At 39.9% G+C, this 21,177-nt stretch overlaps 1 protein-coding gene across 1 annotated transcript in view; it reads left to right on the top strand.

The window, feature by feature from the left end:
- The window catches only part of TAFA5 (TAFA chemokine like family member 5), a 540,296-nt gene that overhangs the window by 382,465 nt on the left and 136,654 nt on the right, over positions 1 to 21,177 (top strand). The gene's annotated exons all lie outside the window — the stretch shown is intronic.

Genomic DNA, 21,177 nt, shown 5'->3' with positions numbered 1-21,177 from the left:
TTTTGTCAGAAAGCACACAAGATACAATAAATGCTACATTTATTCTTCAAGCTATAGCTATCTAAAGCTAACCATCGGCCAGGCTATTCTAAAGCCAAGCAATTTCCCAGATCGAAAAAAAAGAGACAAATATAGAAATCACACAATAAGGATAACTAATAGAGCTGTGAACATCTCTAGCATATCATTCATATGGACATCTAAAATGGCATTTCAGTGAAGACCCATAATCTGGGATTCAAAAGGTGTCCACTGAATGTACTATAAAAAGGGTCATACAATGAAAGCTACAGGAGAGCTAAAAGGCCTATATAAATTGAACAATCTGGATCCAATACTATTGATGTACACTCAAACTTTTCAGGATTTGTCCTCAAGTGTCTTTAGTATGCCAGTATTTTGTTTGTGGCTTTGCTACTAAAAATATTTAATTATTTTACAAAGTAACCTAAAAATATGCACTCATTGGATGTACCTATATGCAAAGGCTTATAGGTAAGGGCCCAAGTAAGGTTGTATGCAAACGAACGGGTCAAATTCCGCATAAGGGAGCCCGGAGGGAGCCCCTATGCCTGGCCGGTGCCCATCTGTACTACAGATGGTCAGCACAGCTCGCCATTGGACATGCTCAGTACTGATTTTTTATTTTTTTCCCCCCCACGCCGTTGCTAGGTGATGACGCAGAATCTATGACCTTTCTGCAATGTCAATTGCAGATGGGCCATGGGTCGGACAGCTTCCATTGATTTTAATGGAAGCTGTCCGCATGGAATCCGTGCAAAAATAGAGCATGCTGCGATTTTTCCTCCGCTGGCAGAAATCACAATTGGTTTCCGCAAGCGTGCAGGAAAAAGCATTTCCGCCAACCATGGATTCCGCAATGCAAATCCGTTTGTGTGCAGCCAGCCTAAGAGAATATATTAGAGATCTGTTTGGTACAAGTTTATAATTAAAAGCCATTAACTTGCTACTGAACCTCCTTGTGCGACACTTTTATATAGCGGTTTTTCTTCCCATTGCAATGTGTTATGCTCCATTGCGTATTGTATTATGGAGGTATTCGCTTCTAGAAGTGCTTTCTCTAGGGTGAAATATGTTGCCTCACAGAAGCACCAGCAAGCTGCACACTGTACCTGCGAATCCATAGTATGTGAGCTGCCATAAAGTGTGCACAGCTTTATTTGTAATTTTGTTTTGCACACTGTACAAGTCATCACATCCTTGATTTTTATAGAAAGTCTGAAAATTAAACCACAAGAAAATATTTTAGGGCAGAGGAACCATTTGGGATCGTGTTTTTTTTTTTTTTTAATAGATTTTTCAGATGAATCAAAGTAGTGCATACAAACAGCTTTTAAGGTCAAATTTTACTACTGATTGAAAGTTATCAAAACTTTCCTATTGAAATGTTAGACTTAAGATTGGCAGCCAAGCTTTAGATTGTTTTGTTACTTCTGAAGAATAAAGCACACAAAGCACAAATGGCATTAAATGAATTACTTTTTGCAAATTAGCTTTGAAACGTGAACAAAAGAATATAATTAATGCTGTTTAGAACTGAAACCTTAAAAGGTATGTACCAGATGCAAGCTAAAAGGAACAAATAACCAAACATGTCATGAACTAAAAGGATTTTTATTGCTGGCTTATTTTTGAAAAGTCACTGTCATTTCAACAAACTTTGAATAAATCAATAGTTCAAGCAGCGATAAGAAACTTAGTAAAATGCCTAATCATAGAAAAATGCCTTTCTCCACTTATCATATACTTCTCACACCACCTGCTGCATTGATCATTCACTCTCAATCCACCATAAGAGAGGCAGAGATGAGTTGGATTTTTTACATTCACTGAGAGATCAGGTTATTAATAATAAGCATTGATTATTTATGACTGATAATCTATTAGCCCAAACAGCATCACAACCATGGGGGTAATTCTGCCCATGTGAATTTATAGGTCAAATGGAATTTTTAATTAAATAAATAATTAATTTATTAATGATCAATTAGTCCATATTCTGCCCCCATAACCTATTTAAGCTAAATGGACTAATAACGGTGTGTAATTAAAAGGCAAAATTAAGGGTGGGAAGCTTGTGCTGCTGTTAGGATTAAGGGAAAACAGATTATTAATCATAATCTATGCTTCTCTTATGTCTCACAGCTAGAGATGAGCGAACGTGTTCTTAACGAACACTTACGCACCCGAACACCGGCTTTTCCGAGGACTTCCGTGTTCGCGCGTAAGTATTCGGGGGGCGCCGGGGGGCGGGGAGAGGCGCGGCGGCGCGGGCGGCAGCAGCGGGGAACAGGGGGGAGCCCTCTCTCTCTCCCTCTCCCCCCCACTCCCCGCCGCAACCCCCCGCGCTGCCACGGCGACCCCCGAACTTTTTTCGCCCGAACACGGAATTCCTCGCGAAGTTCGGTGTCCGGGCGAAAAGGGGCGGAGCCGAACACGTTCGCTCATCTCTACTCACAGCACCACAACCATAGGTGATTTAGCAAGAAATTACCCCATCAGAAGGGACTTCATACAGGGCGGAATTTAAGACAGACCAACCAAAGATTGTGCTTTCTAAAAATCTGGATCTTAGTCTCCAATGGTTCATAAAGGTGCTGTGCGAAGCTCATGAGGCTGCACCGCAGATATGCTCAATGGAACCAAACTCCTTTAGCCTGAAATGTGGACACTGCCCGCTTAGGGTGGGATTTTATGAATGAAGGCGGTAACAAGCCCTGATAATCATACATTAATCTGATAGCATCCTTATCCATTGGCTTAAAGTAGGATTAGAGCCCTTAAAACATCTGTTCTTTGAGGCAAAGTGAATTTAAAAATTGTCTCATAGACCGAAACCTGTAAAAGTAAATCCAAGCAAGGTCCAGAGAATTCAGACTAGATTCTTCCTTGGAGGGAGGTTCTAGACAAAGTATGGGTAAAGCCATTGCTTTAGCTGCTAGTTGTGAGGAGGCATCACACAAAAAATCAATATTTAAATTTATGGACTAAAAAGTTGCCAGAGCATCAACTCAGGGTACTCCATCTTCAAGATCCTTCTGTGCCTGTAGTAGCCCTTTCATCAGAGACTGAGACACCTTATTGGATGCTCTAGTTCACAAAATCATTCAAATGAACAAAAGTGAACAATAATCAGTAAGTTTAAACACAAACCAACGACTTAATGACGAATCTTGAGGTTCTTGTTCACTTTTTAGTTTCAGTTGGCATAAAAATCAGCGCCGGCTTATTCACTTGTCGGGGAAATTTGAACACTGATTGCTCAGTGCTTCATGTAGAAATGTTAAACAATGAAGAACTGCACAATTTTCAGCGAGAGCTATGCAGTCTAAACAGGCTGCCCGAGCATGATCAATCTGGTGAGGATGTCACCAGCTCGTTCGCTCGGGCAAACAAGAATCGTTAGATTCTCTTTCTGTCTAAGAGGGTCCTATGTGTAATGTAACCTATAGCAGGCTTTTAGAAACTGTGACCATTCACTGTATCTGCAACGTGTCAGATAATTATAGTTAATAGTGAGGTAGAGATCTGCAGCAGAGATGACTGAGTTTTGGAAGAAAAGGTTTCACATAATATGCAATGATTTTTCTATCTATGTATTTCATATCTATCTATCTATCTATCTATCTATCTATCTATCTATCTATCTATCTATCTCATATCTATCTATCTATCTCATATCTATCTATCTATCTATCTCATATCTATCTATCTATCTATCTATCTATCTATCTATCACATATCTATCTATCTATCTATCTATCTATCTCATATCTATCTATCACATATCTATCTATCTCATATCTATCTATCTATCTATCTATCTATCTATCTATCTATCTATCTATCTCCTATCTATCTCATATCTATCTATCTATCTATCTCATATCTATCTATCTCATATCTATCTATCTCATATCTATCTATCTCCTATCTATCTATCTATCTATCTATCTATCTATCTATCTATCTATCTATCTATCTCCTATCTATCTATCTATCTATCTATCTATCTATCTATCTATCTCATATATATCTATTTATTTATCTATCTATCTCCTATCTATCTATCTCCTATCTATCTATTTATCTATCTATCTATCTATCTATCTCATATCTATCTATTTATCTATCTATCTATCTATCTATCTATCTATCTATCTATCTATCTATCTATCTATCTATCTATCTATCTATCTATCTATCTATCTATCTATCTATCTAGGATTCTCCAGATGCTATGCTGCAGGAATTGCTGAGGAGGACAAATTTTTTTCACTATACAATATAACCTTTATAACCTGCTTAATACAATCACTACCGGTAGTAGGAAAAAAAGTGCTTCAAGGCCCAAATGCAAATGATCTTTCATTTATTTTATGAAAGATGTAGATAATTTCTTAATAGGTTGTATAGATGTTTTATGAATACAGAAAATCTTTAGGTTAATTTTACCTAAAAAAATCCTTTCAATATCATGGCATATCTCAGAGCAGTTAGTATTCTTCATTTTTAATTAAAGTTTTATGGAGCATAAAGACTTGAACTCAGCAGTACTAAAAATTGCCTTATTCTGCTTTGCATAGCATTGAGGCAATGAATTTTTCAGCTATTGTTTGCCTCAACTAGTTCTTAAGACTTGTTAAGACATTTCACTTTTGGTGCTTCCTCAACTTAAGCTCTTTCTGAGAAATATTGCCTCTCATTTTAGATACTAACTGTACTGTCAGTAGGGAATTTAATCCACAGGTTCATTTTATTAAAGGGGTTGTCCCGAGGCAGCAAGTGGGTCTGTACACTTCTGCATGGCCATAATAATGCACTTTGTAATGTACATTGTGCATTAATTATGAGCCATGCAGAAGTTATAAAAAGTTTTATACTTACCTGTTCCGTTGCTGGCGTCCTCGTCTCCATGGTGCCGACTAATTTTCGCCCTCCGATGGCCAAATTAGCCGCGCTTGCGCAGTCCGGGTCTTCTGCAGTCTTCTATGGGGCTCCGTGTAGCTCCGTGTAGCTCCGCCCCGTCACGTGCCGATTCCAGCCAATCAGGAGGCTGGAATCGGCAGTGGACCGCACAGAAGAGCTGCGGTCCACGGAGGAAGAGGCCATCTTCAGCGGTGAGTAGAGAAGTCACCGGAGCGCGGGGATTCAGGTAAGCGCTCCGGTGAGCTTTCTTTACCTCCCTGCATCGGGGTTGTCTCGCGCCGAACGGGGGGGGGGTTGAAAAAAAAAAAAACCCGTTTCGGCGCGGGACAACCCCTTTAATTCTTCCAAATTTTGTTTTTGCATACAAAGATCAGTTTGTTCAATCAATCCTACCCGTAAAGTTCTGAAGAGAAACATGATGTCTATTACTGTTCATATTGATTAAAGGAAGTCTGCATTATCTATATATCATATTTATTCTAAGTGCAAGGATTTTCATGAAATTGATTTGAAAAGTACTGAATACTCCATTTTTGTATGCTTCCTCCCAATGCAATTATTTGAAAAGTATTATTACAATAGCATTTAATGCCAGACATACGTGACAGAAGTGTTCCTTCAGTGGGGATACAGGAGCTGAGACTGTCACTATTGTCCATAATGAAACTCACTTAAGACTCATTCACATTAGCATCAGCGTTTTCAGTTTGGAACCTCCATCACTGATTTCCACTAAAAAACAGCACAAAATACACCATGCAGTGCTATTCTGTCATATTACATTTCTGTTTAGCAAGGGGTTGCCATTTTCCTACTCCCTGAACGAAAGAGGGAAATGGAAACCCTTAGCAGTGATGTGAACGAGCCCTTAGTTACATAACTTGCATTTATTTCAATGGAGAGGTAACTAGTCTATTATAGCCAATTCCATAACCCAACTCCAAATGTGTTCCTTTTACAAAGACTGATTCACTTAAGCCCCATTTACATGCAAAGATGATAGCTGAAAATTCACTCAAAAGACAGTTTGAGTGACAGTTCTGAATGGTCATTTTGCATAGCTACTGATGGGCACTAATGCCCATTAGTAGCTTATTAGCTTCATTTGCATGTAAAAGAGTCTCCCTAAGCTGTATACAGATAACAGCCGGTTGTCTGTTATCTGCATACACTACCATTGTTTTCCCTTGGGACAGCAGCTGAAGACAATGTTATCAGTGCTCCCAAGAAGAATCATAGCCTGCAGTCCATGCTATCAGCTGGCCGTCCGATCAATGGTTTTTATGCTGAACTGAAAATCATTGTTCGGCCGAATGATTATCACTCAAAAGACATAGTTTGAACAAATTTTGAGCGATAATCATTGTTTGTAAATGGGCCTTTACCCTTTACGTCAGAGGTGTCAAACTCATTTTCACCGATGACCACATCGGGCTTATGGTTGCCTTCAAATGGCTGATTGTAATTGTAGAGTAAGGACTTGTTTACATGGGCGTATTTGCACAGCATATTACATTGGCAATTTTTGTGAGTGTAATCCACTGTGATAAGAACCTATTAATTTCAATGTGTTTCTTCACATGAGCATAGTTTTTAACGCGACATGCAAACGCGTGAAAAAATACGCAGCATGACCTATTTTGGGGCCTGTTATGCATCACAATAGACCATTAAAGTGAATGGATGGACACAAATACGCACTGAATATGTAAGAAACCAGCGTATTGACTGCATATTTGCACACCATTTCAATGGGCCTGTCTGAGTTCTTTTTTGCATGTGCAAATATGAGGTTTATTTGTGCACATTTAACTGTGACTTCACCCCCCCCCCATAGTAGCCTCAGTAGTAACAGTGCCCCCATAATGGCCCAAATACTAATAGTGACCTCTATAATGGGCCTGTAGTTATAATGACCCGCATTGTGATTCCAGTAGTAACAGGGACCCCAGTAGTAATAATAACCCTAATAATGGGCCCATTAATTATAATGACCCGCATAGTGGTTCCGGTAGTAACAGTAACCCCAGTAGTAATAGTAACCCCAAAAGTTGTCCCAGTAGTAATAGTGACCCTAGTAGTAATAGAGACCCCCATAGTGGCCCCAGTAGTAACAGTGACCTCCATAGTGACTGCAGTAATAAAAGTGCTCCCATAGTCACCCCAGTAGTGATAGTGAGCCCATAATGGTTACAGTAGTAATAGAGACCCCAATACTGGTTCCAGTAGTAACAGTGACCGTCCACAGTGGCCACAGTAGTAGTGTTCCCTATATTGGCCCCAGTAGTGATAGTGAATCCCAAAATAGTCCCAAAGATGCTAGCTCTGCCAGAGACCATTAGCAACTTCCCTACTGGCCTCTGACCAGGCAGTACAAGCTTTTCACTCATTCCTTTAGCTCTGGTCTGGCAGCCGTGCAGTCTGTGACTGCTGACCTCTCACCTCGGTGCAGAGTTCAGTGGTTACAGACTCTGCAATGCACCGTCAGACTGGAGCTGCAGGTGAGATGAGTAGAGGCAGCACCCACTGGAATACAGTGGGGTCAGAGTGGAAGCTGTGGCTCCAACCCCTGTTTAATGGCCAGCACTAGTAATTTCAGTGAGAGCTGCACTTGCAATTACAAGTATTGGCCACTACACAGGGGTCAGAGCAGGGGCTTCCACTCTGACCCGACTGTATCCTTCATTATGCAGGCTATATTTGGCCCGTGGGCCTTATGTTTAACATCTGTGATTTTTTTTTCATTAGCAGAATGTCTTTTATGTGGATTTGGAGTAGAAACCAAATGAATGTTTGACATTTATGCTATTTGAGTTACCCATTGTAGTCTATTCACTACTGGGCTACACAAATAGTATATATGTGCTATGATATATATGTAGTGCACTGCACCAATTATGTTTAGGGTTGTGTTCCCACTTAGTGTTTTTTTGTTGCGGTTTTCAAATGCAATTAAAAGCCACATTGTAAAACTGCATGCGTTTTTGTTTTTTTTAAAAACACATACATTATTAAAAACAATTCTAAAAAAATGCATGCAGTTTTTAGGAATGTATGTGGTTTATTGAGGCCATTTTCAATTCCGGTTGGAAACAGCAAAAGAGAAAAAACGCCACGTGTGAAGGCAACCTTAGGGTATGTTCAGAGAGAAAAATTTTTCATGTGAATTCAACCTCTGGCCTTAGTCAGACGGGCGTTTTTTCGCGCGATTTGCACATGCGCATGCGTCCAGCGATTTTTTAAAACCATTGCTTTGCAATGGTATCGGACACATGAGCGCTTTTTATGCGCTCGTCCGATAAATTATAGAATAGAAATCGCAGATCGCACCTATCTGCGATCTGCGATTCCTGTTCTCTTCTCTATATGCGCTCAATGGGGCCGGCGGCAGCAGCGCCAACCCCATTGAGAACATATAGAAGACAAATCATTCTTCTCTGCCACAGCTGTGACAGCTGTGGCAGAGAAGAACGATGTTTGCCCATTGAATTCAATAAAGCCGGCAATACAGCCGCCTCCATTGAAAGCAATGAGCTGCCGGCGTGCGCGGGATGAATTGTCGGGAAGGGCTTAAATATATAAGCCCTTCCCTGCAATTCATCCAGAAAAGTGTTAAAATAAAAAATATATATATACTCACCTGCTCCCGGCAGCCGGAGTTCCGCGCGGCCGGCCTGCAGTGGGTGTGAAGGGGGTGTGAGTCAGACCTGCCTCTGATTGGCTCAGCACTGAGCCAATTTTTTGGTTCCTCTGGATCAACACAGGAGGATAGACAGGCTGGACTAGATAGACATTGTCTTCATTCGGCCTTACATATTATGTTACTATGTATCTCTCTTGGGGCTCATGCCCATGGACGGAGCAGGATACGCCCACAGATTTACGCCATGAGAGTAACGTGGTGGTAAACAAAGAGTCCCTGCTGGTGATCAGAGAAAAACGCACATTTTCCATGGTCTCCATTAAGGCCTCCTGCCCACCGCCGTGTTGTACTCCGCCAGCAGAATATTGCAGCGGAGTCCGAAACAGCGCCGCACAAAGACCCCATACTCACCTCTTCAGATCCGCTGTGAGAGTCCCGTCCGGCGAGCCGGCGTGTATGTACAGTGCAGCGCATAACATGCTTGCGGTGGGCGGTGACGCGTAATGGACTACAATGGAAGCCGGCAGCGCGTTTTTCCGTGACAAATGGAACATGCCGTGATTTCTTTCATGCTGCAGAATTCCGTGGTAGAATTCCACAGCGTGAACATTGCAAGGCAAAAAGCTATTAGGTTCAATAGAACCTAACAGATGCGGAATAACACCGAAGATTTTCTGTCCGTGGGAATTAGCCCAAATACTATATTAATGGAGACCTCCAATGCAGAAAAACGCAGGGAAATAGAACATGCCACGATTTTTTTCCTGCAGCGTAAATCCGCGGCAGAATCACACAAATGAGCACTGACCGGATGAAAAGCTATTAGAAATCCGTCAGTGGGCATTAGTCTATAGTGTCCTGTGATCTAGGATCTTGATTATAGTATAGGGGTATCCTATGAATTCCGTACAAGTCAATACATTTGGCAGAACAGGACACAAGTTTGGGAAAATTAAAATAAAACTTGGGCTCTTTAACAAAACATGTAGACATCTTAATGTATTCTCAAAACAGGTCTTGTTACAAATATAAAAGAAAACATAAAATTAGTAAAAACAAAACACTGAGTAAAGATCGGCTGATATAAGAATAACAGCAAATTAGAAATGAAGACAGCAAAGACTTTTTATTAAATTTATCAGCATAATTAACTATTAAATCTGTTATTTAATTACAGAGTAATGGATAAAACAAATATTGGTTAATGCCATGATTCCATTTATAACAGAAAGGCAATTACATTCTTAAATTATATACATAAGAGTTCACGGGAAGCCTGGGGAAGTACATCTCATTTAAATAAAGGGCAGTACATTATTAGGAATTGCTTCCAGGAAAGGTGAGAGGCTAACACAATAAGAAAAAAAATGAATGCTTGGGTTTGGCGTAAGACTGTTTTGAATATTCAGAGGAGTGCAGGGTCAGGCTGAAAACTGACTGTGGAGCTAAGATGTTGGTAGGGAACAAGAGCAATAGGTGAGTCATATAACACTTTTGCAAGGAAAAATCTATCGCATATTGTGGAATTTGGAAGGATTTTCTTTTTCTTTCTAACTACCAATTGCTAGGATTTAAGTGCTGTGAAAGTTCTAAACATAAGTGGAATCTAGTTACCTTCTATAAAGTTGGCGTCTGGCTCATTGGGTTGTTTTTTTGCCATCTTCTGGGTTAACAGGGGGGTGGAAAGAGGCTAAACTGGTTGGACATTTGTCTTTGTCTTTTTTCAGCCTTGCATACTATGTTACTAGTAAGAACACAAATATAGTGTGAATATAGTAAAAAAAAAAACCATAAAATATTGCCTTATTTTCAAATAAGTTGACATTAGGCTTATAGAATATGTGTAACAGTCAAATTCCAGTATGCACAATGATATGGAGAGGTTTGTCAACCACTGATAGCACCGCCCACTGGACTCTTAAGCAAAGAATGAGTAGAAATTTTATTGAATGAAATACAAATTTTACTGATCTTTTCACAAAAAAAATATATATTAACCTGTTCAGTTTCTCTTTATTTATAACTGCCTGCGCATAGATTGCACAACACCTTAAGGCCTTAGTCAGACGGGCGTTTTTTTGCGCGATTTGCGCATGCGCATGCGTCCGGCGATTTTTTAAAACCATTGCTTTGCAATGGTATCGGACACATGAGCGCTTTCTATGCGCTCATCCGATAAATTATAGAACAGAAATCGCAGATCGCACCTATCTGCGATCTGCGATTCCTGTTCTCTTCACTATATGCACTCAATGGGGCCGGCGGCAGCAGCGCCGACCCCATTGAGAACATATAGAAGACAAATCATTCTTCTCTGCCACAGTTGTAACAGCTGTGGCAGAGAAGAACGATGTTTGCCCATTGAATTCAATGGAGCTGGCAATACAGCGCTGAGCCAATCAGGGGGCAGGTCTGACTCACACCCCCTTCACACCCACTGCAGGCCGGCTGCGCGGAACTCCGGCTGCCGGGAGCAGGTGAGTATGTATATATTTTTTATTTTAACACTTTTCTGGATGAATTGCAGGGAAGGGCTTATATATTTAAGCCCTTCCCGACAATTCATCCCACACTCGCCCGCAGCGCATTGCTTGCAATGGAGTCGGCTGTATTGCCGGCTCCATTGAATGCAATGCGCTGGACAGCTCCAGCCCGTTTCTAATGAAACGCGGCTAGGAGCAGATTTTCGGGCATCGGTCACGCGATTTGCGGATGCGCATCCGTCATGCGATCCGCAAATCGCGCGAAAAAACGCCCGTCTGACTAAGGCCTCAAGGTGATAGATCCCCCTTCTATCATTACTTCTATCAGAGTATATTGTAATATAAACTTTATTATGTCTCCAAAATAGAGTCAGATGTTCCATAGATAGAAATGTCCAAATGTATTCTTAACATTGTTCCCTTCACAAGTGGGGATATTCCAATAATAAGGTTTCCATCTATGGATGAGTAGAAACAGGTTGTAAACCTATATTTTCACATGCTACAGTACACTTATCACAAAAGTGGCCATAATTACAGGACTTAGAGTTCCTTTACAGACATATTGTATTTCAGCATTTTTCTTGTAAAAAACGTAATGCATGTTATCAATACCATTTAAAAAAAAATACTTCTGGTGACATTTTACTTTTGTTACATCTGTACCATGAATTTTTATGGCATTTTTCAAGTCCTATAATCTAGCTTATGAAAAAAATGCCCAAACGCAGAGTGTGCTGTATTTTGGGTTAAAAAACACTGACCCAAAAAATGTAACACAAAAATACCATAAGCCAAAATACTTTAGGGCACATTGAATGTTGGTGGTGTGCCTTCTTATGGTGTAAATAAATTTAGACAAATTTAACAGTGATTTGCACCTAAAAGAACAAATATTAAGCCTCACTATACAGTTTTAAAAAATGTCTGAAAAAGGAGGTGGGTTTTGAGTCGAGTAAGGTGGTGTAAAAAGTGTAGGAACGTCGCTAGACAATTTAAGGATGCAACAAATGTATCAACATCATACAACAACATGATAAATTTGACATATTTGCTCTGAAAAGGAATAAAGCATTCCAGAAAAGTGTCATTGAAGGATGATAAATTCAGCCCCCCTCACCCCCCCCCCCTTTTTATTTAATGCATTTCATATTTAATTATACACTTTAATGCAACATCTTGCTATTGATTGCTCATCAATATCTTAGTCCCAGAAAGACCCTTTAGGATTCTACAAGTAGGTTTGCAGCCTGAGAATATTTTTCTATGAGCTGTGTGTGTCTCTTGTTACTGGAATCTCACATTATGATTGATTTCCATAGGAAATCTGTCATGCTTCATTTCCTTTGCAGGAAAAAATGTACATTTGCATTATAGTTCTCAGCAAGTAACACATTATTGTGCGAGCTTCCAGCTGCAATAACCCCTGGGATGAGTTATAGCCAGGAGGACCCCCCAACTGGGAATTGTGTTGTGTACATTGAATATCCTAATTAAGAGATATATTAATTAGTGACGTTATTTCTTGCCTTAATTTAGATTAAGACGACCCTTTAATGCAAAAAGTAAGAGGAAGGCAATAAAAAACAACATGTTGGACCAGTTTAGAATCTGTTTTTCTTTGACACAAGCACACATGAGACATACATAGACAAATATTATAGCTGTGTGGTGTTCTGTACAAGTATAAATTTAGCACCCATTTAGCTTTTTGTAACCAAGGAGATATAAGACGAAATAGAAGATAAATAACATAGAGAAAATTTCTACATTCAAGACAGAACAAAATCTTAACAGAAGCTTCCAGAAAGTCTGCTCACACCTGTTGTCTTTGCAAATGATAAATCTAGATTTTCATATCTGAGCATCTTGTTTTTATGTCATGTTTTTCATGCAGGCGGAAATATAATTGCTGTGCTGTTTGTTTTCTGCATATTGATATTCTGCAAATTATATTTACTTTGTTTCTGTAGCTTTCTATACAGCCAATTATCTTATGGCAGTTATGTAGACATGGGATTTCATAATGAATAAAGGCTTTGCATTGAAGCTTAGTCTGTATGGGCATGTTTTACATGCAAAAATTTGCTGCAACACTTGCAATAATGTGCTAACTATTTTTAGCTTCCTGTAACATGTACATATTTTCCAGATTTTGCTCTTAAAGATCAATGTGTTATAACTGGTAACATATACCATAATATTTCCTCCTTCTTCTTTTACCCTTTGCAATCTAATTTTGGATTCAGGGTTTTCTAGGGGTTTTTCTCTTTCTGACATTATACAATGGCGCCACCTGCTGGCTAGAGCCAGTTCTGCGGTATTGGACATGCTGGAGAGGCCCCCGACAACAGAGTGGCTAGTAATATACAGTAGGAATACCCTGCCGGACGTCTTCTGACATTAGAAGATGTACAGCCTTCAATCAGAATGTCTTTAGACGTCAGACAGTGGCTTGGAAAGGGTTAATAGCTTGCATATAACAGAAGAATAGTACCTTATCATACTATTCCTTTAACATGTGAGGAAGGAAGATGAAGACTTGGACAAGATAAAGTGTTTTGCCTTATAGGCAAAATTGATTTCTTTTGGGACTATATTATTTTTAAAACTGTACATAATAGCATTTTATTGCAATGCTGCAGACTCTACCTGAATAACTATAATTTGAAGCATATAGCTAATGTTGACAGCATGCCATCTGCCATCTGGAATCTTGCTTGGCTTTCAATTCCTATTCATTGTTACAAGGCTTGTATAAAGAGTCTAACATTGATTTGAAGAATGCTGCCTTCCAATAGGTGGCGCTGCAGAGGTATTGTTCCATCTCCCTTATTTGCATGAATGGCCTTTTAAGTCTCCTCACTCACTGCTTTTCCTAAAAAGAAAAGACAACGTTTCTGACCCAAGTTAAAATATAACACTGTGTCTTTAAGCAGCAATGTTTTAACTCTTGTGTAATGAGACCTTACCAGATTCAATTTGCAGGAATATTTAATTTTGGCTGCAGGTTTCTCTTGGCAACAAACGGTAACTAATTATTCAATTTGACATTTGAAACGGGAAAGGTAAAAACATAAAAAGTTCAAGTTGAAAGCCAAAATTTCAGACAGATAGTCTCAAATGTAGAAAAAAGAAAGAAAGGCATTGCAGTGGCCTAATATTGTACTTTACAAAAAGTTCCAACTTTTTACAACAGTGATTGTTTCTAGGGAAAAATAAGGTGCTTTACAAAAAGATTATATAGCAACACACATAGTGCATACCATCCGTAATACAACTCCATGTGTATAGGATTCATGTTCATGCCATAGTATGGGAAACACTGAGAAAGAAGCCAACGAGAAGTCAGCGATAGCCAGCAGTGATTTGCCTGTCTAAATGCTCTGCACAAGCACTAACAATTAGCGGTGACATCACCCGCTCATTTAGTCATTTAGCCGACAGTCGGCCCATGTAAACCCAGCAATAATGTAGCGGCTTGTCAATTAAAGGGAAAAGCATATTACAGGAGACCAACGAAAAGTGAAAAAGGACTTTAAGCTATGTACATTGCATTGATTCCCTGGGGTTAAGTAAGCGTTCCAGTTTTGGTGTGCCAACTCTCTTGTGTCTTGCGATACCATGAGGATTTTTTCACCACTAGATTTTTAGAGTCATATATTAAATTAGTTATTTCACCAAAGACAACTTTCAAATGGGAGCCGCTGCAGTAATAAACAAATTAACGTGGGTCTGGCTCTCAACACTTCCAGCAATCAGTTGATTTTGCAAGGCTAAAGCAATGACTAGGCAAACATTTTCACTGCATCAAGAAATATAGCAGCCATTTATGCTTATGGACCCCCTTCTATGATGAATATTGATTCCCCTTACAGAGCGCGTGAAAGGGGTTGGCTTCATACGGTATAACCACCTCTTAAAAACACTTGCAAAAAGTACATATTTCTTTTTGCTGACTTACTTTTCCATGTTTTAGTTTTATTGGAGATAAAAAGCTAAAAATTATTTTTAAAAAAATGTAGAGTATTTTTTTAATTAGTATATTTATGCTGAAATAAAGTATGGGAATGGGTTCCTCATTTTGCTTTGGATGTTTTGATATGTACAGTTTTGGATTACAGGGTGCATGTGGCGACAGTTTTAGTTGGTGTCAGCAGTGGGCCATTTTCTTTTTATGAATATATTTTTATTTTATTCTGCAATTTCTTGTTTACTTATTTTTGCAACTATTTTTTTATCATCCATGTGCCCCATGCTGTCATATAAAACCTCTGGGGGACATTCACATGGTCTTTTTTTTATTATTTCACACTTTTTCACTGTAGCTGGGGCTTAAGGCATGCCCCTGTAATGACAATAGCCACTGGCAGAGCTGATCAGGGTCTGCTAGGAGCCTGCAGCTCTACTGTAACAGGAGGCATCTGTCGGTAACTTGATTGCTGGCTCGCATAGTGGAAATAACTTCCACTTTCACTTTTTACCATACACCGCTCATTTAGCGCTATGTACCTTGGAAAGTAGAAGGCAAAAGCGATTAAAAACTAATTCTCCCTTCTCCTCCGGGTTCTCTGCTGTGTCTGACAGCTGAGAGCCTGACCTGCTCCTGCTTGATTGCAGGAGCAGAGGCTTTAATCCTGCGCAGTACATCTGCTATCAGTGCAGATTAAAGCCCAAGGCCAAGTGCTGTATATTTACCATGCTTGGTCCTTAGGGGGTAAAGTGTAAAAAAAAGGAATTGAATGAGCTTTCATGCTAGACCTTAACAGTCCATATATTTTTTTAAATAGTTGATATTTTGCTCCATATATAAACTCTAAACTTGGCAGCATATTTGCCAACAGGTCCTAACTAAAGTCATTCCTCTAGCTATCCTTGGGGCAGTTTGTTGACTTGTGCACTGTGCTGATAGGTACTGATCACTACATGATACAGACTGCTGTATATGAGGCATATGTACTACTGACAGTGCAGACCATAATTTGATTTCCTCATCTCTGCCCTTTTCTTTTTACATCTGTGTGCCAAATGAGTAATTTCCATATTATAACAATGCTTTGCTTGTAACATTATCTGTAGGAGTCCTAACAATATGTGTGATTCTTCCTGTATTGTGTTTAGAATAATTACTTTAGCTAAAATAAATAATCTTACTGGTAAAGTGGACTATAAAAAACATATTATTATATAAGAACAAGGAATTATTACCTATAGTGGTGGCTACAAACTTCAGTGAGAGTGTCCTTGAGGTCTTGTCGGTAATCAGAGTAATGCCTGCATATGTTAGTGGAGAGAAGGCAGAACATACATCATTAACCCTCATCATCCATCTAACCACAAAGACTGTTTAAGCATACAAAAAGTGCTCAGCCTCCCTCATTGTTTCCAGGTGCAATTTTTATTAAGCACCATCACAGGGCATCCGCAAGCCAGAGAAATTCATTTTGCTGTCAAACAGCATGTGTAAGTGAAGTTGCATTTTCTTCCAAAGATTACTGCAAATTGATATAAATTAAGGTCTGGTTTCTGTGGAGGGGGAAGTTAATCGAAGCAGGATTAAAGCTATGGGTTGCTTTCATTCTGTGGAGGTGCTTCACTGATTTGTTAAATAATGGATTATTTGATGTACTGTACTGGGACTTATGTAGGTCACTTTCAGATGAAAGTGCTTTATACATAACAAGAAAGAGAAAATATTGATACATTACTTAGTCTGGGTGATTATACACCCTGGTCCATGTAGATATCCACATATATCAGGAATACATTATTATTTTAGGCTAGAATAATTTTTCAATTTTGGAGCAATTTAGTATTGTAAATTGTATTGAAATTACAATGTAGCCACTTTATTGACCATGGAAATAAGTGTCATTTATTTTAAAGTTTTGAATTAGTTTCTAGTTTTTAGTGTTTCCCTGACTTTTACAGACTGGCATAGTCTTATAGTTTTCTTAGCTTATAATACATTTTGAAAATGTTCACAAAAGGGGCAAAATGCAAGGCAAGTGGGGTGTGGGACATACATAAGTATGGTCGTGCAGATGCTTAAAGGGGTATTTCAGGAGTTTGTTGCATTTTTCCATTAATGACCAACAAGTCATCTATTGCTGATTGGCCAGGATTTGTGGTGCTGCTGCTATGGTCAGTGGAGGAAGCAGGTGCGCAGGCTGCGCATACCATACTAACCCAGGTCACCGTGTTATCGTAAGCACTTTCTGCTTCCTCCACTGACCAGCGACATTGAGATTCAGCTGATTGGTGGGTATCCAAATGGTGGGTCCGCGTTGATCATCTATTGCTGACCTGCAGTCCTGCAATATCCCTTTGGTAATTGCTTACAGTGTGGTAGCTGTTGTTTAGACACTAAGGGTGCCTTCTAGGGCTCAGATGCTCCATCACAACAACCTGTGTTAAGCCATAGAAAGGTGCTTGCTCGAGCAGTGGGTCAATGCAGCATCCTCTCAAGGCTCAGATATATTACAGACAACAAATCAGTAATAGAACAGATTATCATTTGCCAAAGAAAGTCAATGTCAGCGGCACTCACCCAATTCCCACATTGGGTAGAGTGGAAACAATGTGTGCCTTCTAAGGGATGAGATCCTAAATCAACTCAAATGTCCAAATAATACAAGGAAGGCAGTGTTATCGGACCACACCAGTACCGATCTGATGACCTCTTTGCCAGGTGCCAAATTGGTAGATATGGAAGCCCGTGATGAGGAGATTTTGCTAGCATTATCTATCAATAGCATGAAATCACTTCATGTTATGTCAAGACACTTCTCCAATGAATTCTACTTTATTATGACATTGCCAACTCTTATACAGAAAGAATGGGCGTATCCAAATGTTGCCTGGTACAAATATTAGTGTTACGTAGCTTACTGTTACAAAGGTGAAAATACTTATTGATCACAAGACTTATTGACATCTACCAAATAGTCTCAAAGCTCTTAAGGGTCGTCTCAGACATAGAAATTACTTCAGTCAGGATATTGCTGTTGCATTAAACAACATTTCTACTGTAGTTGTGTGTCTTCTCTGTTAACATAGCTTAGTCTTATTTAATTTGTCTGTTGACTTCTTATCTTAAAATCCTAGTTCCTGACACTACAAAGCATAGGTTTTAGTCTTCTATTTAAGGGTCAATAGTCCAATACAAGGTAAGAAACATACACTTATTGCATTCTGAAACTTAACACTTTATATTCCATGAAAGCAGCATCTGTGTTGCAACAAAATTTCTAGATGTATCTCCTTTATTTCTCAAAATCTCATAACAGCAACGTTTCAACTCTGTGATAAAGACTCCTGATCGGAGTCAAAATGTTGCTATTATGAGATTTTGAGGAATAAAGGAGATCCATCTGGATATTTTGTTGCACTATGGATGCTGCCTTCCTGGTATTATTAGCACAGATTATCATGATATCAAGAAGAATCATTCAATAATAGGTTTTTTAATGGAAGGAAAAAAGAATTATCAAACTACAAAAAGAACCAAAATACAACTATTAATTCCTGTAATTTACTGTGCTACAAAATAATAATAATAATCTTTATTTTTATTGTGCCAACTTATTCCATAGCCCTTTCATGCATGGGAGAACACAGACAATACAACAATTACATTTTATATATAATCAGTTTGAAACAAACAGGGTGGGGGAGATACAGAAGGTACAAGGTGGGGGGGAGGGATGAGGCATTGGGAACACAGGCAGTATGGGAATTACATGTGGAAATCAGTTATTAGGAGGCAAACAGGGTTGGTAAGGAGGTGCAGGGGTAGAGGTCATGTGCAAAATGCAGGGTGGAAGATGTGGGGAGCTTTAGGGAGGGGCGAGGGGACAGGGGCAGAGATTTGTTATGCCTTCCTGAAGAGGTGCATTTTTAAGGTGCTAAGGGGATTGTCCGTATGCCATGGGGTAGAGCATTCCAGAGGATCGGTGCTGCTCTGGTGAAGTCTTGGAGGCGAGTATGTGAAGTTTGTATTAGAGGGGTGTTTAGTCTGAGTGTGTTAGCAGATTGGAGTGTGCGGGCTAGGTGGTGTATGGTCAGGAGGGAAGAAATGTATGGTGGTGTGGTGCCATGGAGAACATTAGGGGAGAGGGTGAGGAGTTTAAATTTAGTTCTGAAGTCGATGGGCAGCCAATGCAATGCACTGCAGAGGCATCTGAGAAACGACTGGATAGAAGAATGAGCCTAGCTGCCACATTTAATATGGATTGGAGAGGGGAGAGTGTGGTGCAGGGAAGGCCAATGAACAGCGATTTGCAGAAGTCACGTCAGGAGTGGATGAGGGTGACGAGTGTCTTTAGCGTGTCTGTGGTGAGGAATGGCCGAATTTTAGCAATATTTCTGAGGTGCAGGTGGCATGATCGGGCCAGGGATTGGATGTGAGGGGTAAAGAAGAGGTCAGAGTACAGTGTGACCCCCAAGGCAGTGGGCATGCTGTTTGGGGGTTATTATGATGCCAGACACTTGAATGGAGATGTTAGTGGTAGGTCGGATGGAAGGTAGAAAGACAAGAAGGTCAGTTTTAGAGAGGTTAAGATGAGAAAAAAGGAGGGCATAGTATTAGAGACTGCGGACAGACAGTCAGTGATGTTTTGGAGGAATGGTTCAGAGATGTCATGGGAAGAGGTGTATAACTGAGTGTCATCAGCATATAAATGGTATTGGAGGCTGAATTTGTGGATGGTTTGTCCAATTAGGGCTGTATAGATAGAGAACAGAAGGGGACCAAGAACCGAGCCTTGGAGGACCCTGGCAGTGAGAGGAAGTGGAGAGGAGATAGAGCCAGCGAAGGAGACACTGAAAGAGTGGTCAGAGAGGTATGAGGAGAACCAGGAGAGAGTGGTGTCCTTTAGGCAGATAGAGCAAAGCATAGTGAGAAGGGGGTCATGGTTGACAGTGTCAAATGAAGCAGAGAGGTCAAGGAGGATTAGTAGGGGGTAGTCGCCTCTCGAGTTTGCCGTCATCAGGTCATTTGATACTTTTGTGAGGACAGTTTCGGTCGAGTGTAGGGGGCAGAAACTGGACTGAAGGGGGTCAAGGAGAGAATTGTCAGAGAGAAAGTGCGTGAGGTGGCAGTAGACCAGGCATTCTAGTAATCTGAAGATGAAGGGGAGGTTTGAGATGGGCTGGTAGTTGAAAGCGTCGGTTGGGTCAAGGGTTGTTTTTTTAAGCAGAGTGGATATAATGGAGTGTTTAAATGAGGGTAATGACAGCTAGGGAAATGGACCGGAGGAGGTCAGAGGGTCGCTAGCGCAGGTGGTGGGGCGAGTAGCGGAAAGCAGTCTGGAGATTTCTTCCTCTGTCGTTGGTTCATTGTAAAACAGTACAGCATGAAAATTACTAGGGATTTCCAGGTCAGATACTTAATAAAGCATCTAGCTGCTAATTGAATCTTAAAGACACACTTTTTATATGACATATTCTAGTTTTTTTTTATAATCTGTGATGCAAAATTAAGTTGAATGCATAGTAATGAATAGTATCTGCACAACACAGATTCCAATGAGACAGATATACAAGTAGGAGCAGATATATGGTGGTAATTTTAAACTGTGCCTCCTACCACAATGACTAAAAGATACTCAAAACCTGATTTATAATGACCATTTTTCCAATCAAGATTGGAGAGCAGAAACTTTACCCTAGTCTATGCTGCTCTCTAATATTAGTTTAGTGTTGGAAGTGAATGTACAATTATAGTTTTTTTAAGGGGTTACAATTAATAGCTTATGCTTAGGTTAGGGGTGTAGCTGAAGGCTCATGAGCCTGGGTGAAAAGTTTATTTAGGGGCCCCCCAACTTCTCTTAACCCCTTAATGCAGCAGCGTAATTTGAAGCTCCTGGCCCTCAACTATAATGCTTTATTCATAGTACTGGGTTCCCTATATGGAGAAGAGAGATCTTATGGCCCCCTAGGGCTCCGGGGCTGATGATAAAGATAGTAGCATTGCTTGAGAGGCTGAAAAGGACACATGTTTATCCATGTCAGCCAATTATCCTGCAATATTGATCGAGAGGAAGGTAAAAACAACTATACAAAAGCCACATTTTCTCATCTTAGGGAAAAAATTCCTTC

The sequence above is a fragment of the Eleutherodactylus coqui genome, chromosome 2 (assembly GCF_035609145.1).
Source record: "Eleutherodactylus coqui strain aEleCoq1 chromosome 2, aEleCoq1.hap1, whole genome shotgun sequence".
Classification (NCBI taxonomy): Eukaryota; Metazoa; Chordata; class Amphibia; order Anura; family Eleutherodactylidae; genus Eleutherodactylus; species Eleutherodactylus coqui.
The sequence above is the reverse complement of the archived record's forward strand: the minus strand, read 5'-3'. Positions and strand labels throughout refer to the sequence as shown.